This window comes from Hordeum vulgare, chromosome 4H, assembly GCF_904849725.1.
Source record: "Hordeum vulgare subsp. vulgare chromosome 4H, MorexV3_pseudomolecules_assembly, whole genome shotgun sequence".
NCBI lineage: Eukaryota > Viridiplantae > Streptophyta > Magnoliopsida > Poales > Poaceae > Hordeum > Hordeum vulgare.
Genome location: NC_058521.1, coordinates 272,570,723 through 272,574,773, shown reverse-complemented (window position 1 = coordinate 272,574,773; position 4,051 = coordinate 272,570,723). Strand labels below are relative to the sequence as shown.

Here is a 4,051-nt window from a genome sequence, read left to right as displayed (position 1 = left end):
TGCCTGCTAGGCATCCATTTTTGGTTTTCAGTAGTGTGTATACACAGATGGCTGGTTGTTGGGATTGGCTTTCATATAGCTAACTAAATGCAAGCCATGTGGTCCGTGTCCTAGTTACAGCTGTGCGGAAATGTGATGCTCTGTTTGAAATGCGACAGTGTCCAGATTTTATTGTTTGAACTATGCATAGTGTCGTACTGTAAAGTGCTTTGGCAAGTTATTTGGCTAATCTCATGGTATTGTGCAACAGGTTGATGTGTTCTGCTCAGATGGACCTTCGTGAGGGCTGCTGTTCCGAGTGGTGCATCAACTGGTGCATCAACTGTTGCTGCAGCAGTCGTTGCTTGATAGTAGCTGTAGTAACTCAAGTAAGCTCCAGTAATAAATTATATAACATGTGTTCTTGTTCATTAATATCATAAAATTAGGAGCAAGGATTTGGCTGATGGATCATCGGGCGGCGCCCCCCCCTCCTCCTTCTCTTTCCGGCGCGTTCGCCAGCCCCCGCTGCCGCTTCGGCGCGGCGTGGAGGGTGCTCGGGAGGGGCGGCACCATGGCTGCGGCGGCGCTTCGGCGGGCGCTCGGCGCGCTGCTCACGTTCGCCTTCGCCGTTGGTGCGTGCGTGCCCTGTTTTTGGCTCCTCGCCCTTCCTTCACGACTCAACTTTTTGTTACCCGTAGCATTGGCGTCCGATTACGAATTCAGTATTAGGTGGAAGTGGAACAACACCCTCCGTGGTGCAATTTTGGGTTCCTGTGCCATTTTTTCTTTGCTTCCTGGTAGGCGGTGTAGGTATTCTGGATGACCTTGTGGGCAGCAATTCAATCCTGCACGCAGGATTATTGGATCACGAGACATGCTGAGATGATCTTAAAACCTTACACTTATCATTTTTATACAGGTTTAGGTCGATCACCCTGGCGTCCTCTGTTTTCGTTTTCTGTTGTTTAATTCGTTGTTGTATTGCATATTTGCATTGCAATTGTTCCAGAGTAGCCAGCCCATGTAGCGTGTAATGGTTGGTACAGTTTTATCTGAAAGTTTTCTGTCTTTCAGTGGGCTCACTAGTTGGGATCTTCATGGGTGCCTTCATGGGGATGTCCACGGAAAGCGGCATGCTCCGCGGCGCCGGCGTGGGAGCAGTCTCCGGCGCACTCTTCTCCATTGAGGTTGTCGAATCCTGGATCGAGATTTGGAGATCTACTGAATCCGGAAAATATAGCTTTCTCTTTGTGGTGAGTATGAAACAATCATCTGGCCACCTCTTTTCTTTTATGTACTATCAAGAAAGGTGGAGGATCATTTTCGTGTACCTACCCAAGCACGTACCTCACTAGGATGTTGACTGGCGGAAATTATGAAGTTTGCTTACTTAGGAAACCATGGAAATATTTGCTACAAGTAAATGTTTTCTCAAAGAAATAATGTTGCCTTTCATTCGTTGTTGCACTATGTTATGGACATGTTTCTGAATAGGTGTATCAGCAATTCGTAAGCAGGACTATGTTTTACTTGTTCTCATGTTCAGTTTGGGTCTTTCAGCTACACATCATCTCTAGCCTCTTCAGTGGATGGATTGTTTGGGAGAAGGTCAGTCCAGCACTGTAGCGTGCAGTACAAGGTCAGGTATATAGCTCTTCATATAAGTTGGTTGTAAATCCATAATGATTGGTAGTGGTGATATTCATGCTCTCTAATGGCTAAAATGGTAGGATACTATTCTTATAACTGCTGCTGCATATGATTTCTGAATCTTGGCATGCGAGCTTAAGCTGTTCTGCTTGCAATTTCACAACATCCCACATATCTAGATTGCTCTGGTTGGTTACTTCTGATGCCAATGCCATCTATTGTAGTTTCTTGCGATGCATCTTTATTATCTCTGTTAAGAATTGAGTTACGCTTCAGTAATGTATTCTGTACTAAACTTCTGAATTCTTCTGATAGCCAATCTGCTACTGTTTTCCGATAAGTATGATCTAAACTGAGTTAAGTTTCTTGCTATGATCCGAACTGAGTTATTCTATTACTTGCTGCTAGTAGATTCGCGATGGAACCATCCGGTTCAGGAGCAGCAGAACCGGGCGAGGACGGCCACGACCAAGAACCGGCCCATGAGCGCTCCTACGCCCCCTCCAATGGAGCCGGACCCGCGGTGGCGTAGACGAGGGAGGCGCCCAACACGGCGGCGCATCCGCTTGAGCCCAGGCTGGCGGCCAGCGACAAGGAGAACCGGTGATGCGTACAGCAGGTGATCGTTGGCCTCGGCGGCGTGCTGCTCTTGTTGTCATATTTTGGCAAGTGCTTGTTGTCATATTTTGGCAAGAAGAAATCTTGATGCCAAAATGTATCAGTTTCCATTGTAGATGAATGTCGTTACAGTAGTTTCCAATCTGGTTGGCACTTGGCACTCACTACTAGCTCACATTTGGCATAACTTAAAGCAATAGGTTGGCCTCTCATTTGAGGTTAGTATAGTAGCAGAGATACTTCTAATCTACTTGTCAGACATTGCAATGGGATCTGCAGTAGTTCTGTTTGTTTATGATTATTCTGCTTTGTTCAACACATCATTTACACACTAAAAGAACTGGTTACTCCTATAGCATTTGAACTCGGATTTCCACACACTACTATTTGTGCATTTGAGGAACTTGGCTCCAGAGTGTGTCATCACCGAGGTACTGTTAGATAGAGCATCTGTTAGTGGTCTTTCACTTGCGTGTCAGATAGTGTACAAATTAATTGTTGTTTTGAGTTGGCGGTCAAACCAGCACTTTGTTATCATACTAAATCGCATCGGTTGCATTGTATCATCTGGGTAGTCGCAAGCGAGGACTAGTTGTTCAGACTTAGTGGGGTATGTTCTTCTGATTTGTGATGCTGATGGGACTTCTGCCCGTAGCATTTGTCGGTTTAGTTGGACCGAATTAGTGATACATAGCATTTAACTTAGGAAAAGTACTTGGCTGACTGGGTGCATAATTAATCTGTGTACTAACGATTGTTTCCTGTCTCTGATTGATGCTGACGTTCTTTCTGTTCGTTTCATCCACAGTAGGAAAACACGGCGCCATCCATGAGCCTCGTCGCGAAAGGGCTGCTCCCCTTCGGAGCGCTCCCCTCGAGCGGCGGCGGCGCGCAGAGGCCGGTGTCCGTGACCGCCTCCCTCGAACTCCATTATTAGCAGATGTGTCATTGTTTTATTGTGCAATTATGTCCGTTCTTGCTACGTTCCTGTGTAAGGAAATGTATTCATGAGATGAGTTATTGTGTTATGTAAACCTGGAAGATGTATTATGTGATGTTATATGATGGATGATTTTAATTCGACTTGGAGTTTTCTTGATTTGAATATGAAATAGTGTTGGATTTAATATTGGATAAATAATTGGGTTGAAAAGGCCCAACAAATAGAAATGAAACCAAGTTCTGGAACAAAAAGTTGCTGAATTCAAAAATGAAAAAAGGCCAAATCTTAAACTAGATCAAATGTATTTGGGCATTAAAAGGCCAGGGCCCAAATTATAATGATAAAAAAATTCGAAAAAATATATTAAAGTGGCTGTAAATAGGATAAGGCCCAAAAAGAATCCCAATAAGAAAAATCCCAAAAAAATAAAACCAGCCCATGTGTTCAACTCAAATGGGTTGGGCTGATTTCGACCATGACGTTTTGATTTCGTCGTAATTTTGCCACGTAGGACTGGGTTTGATTGCCAACGACAATTTAGGATCGTCGTAAAGGTTACGACAATCCAGGAATCGTCGTAAAAGTTACGACGATTTCGATCATAACGTTGTTGTTGTTCATTTGTGACGCTCCATTTTTGACGCTTGGTTTTTCGTCGTGAGATCGTCGTAAATTAGAAACCGTGACGATGTAGCGACGAAAAAATAGCGTCATGTATTAGCATATTCCTTGTAGTGTTGACGGTTAAATTGTTCGGAATGCATCAGGGGTGATACCTCGGATCCCTCTCATGTTACATCCACATGGTTGCTTGACCTTACTACTGGGAATATGGTGAAAGGTGTGTTGCGGGTGGAT

At 44.4% G+C, this 4,051-nt stretch overlaps 1 pseudogene; it reads left to right on the top strand.

Annotated features, from left to right (window-relative positions):
• Positions 1-445: 445 nt before the first annotated feature.
• On the top strand, positions 446-3,187 carry LOC123450455 (annotated as a pseudogene).
• The last annotated feature ends 864 nt before the right edge of the window (positions 3,188-4,051 follow it).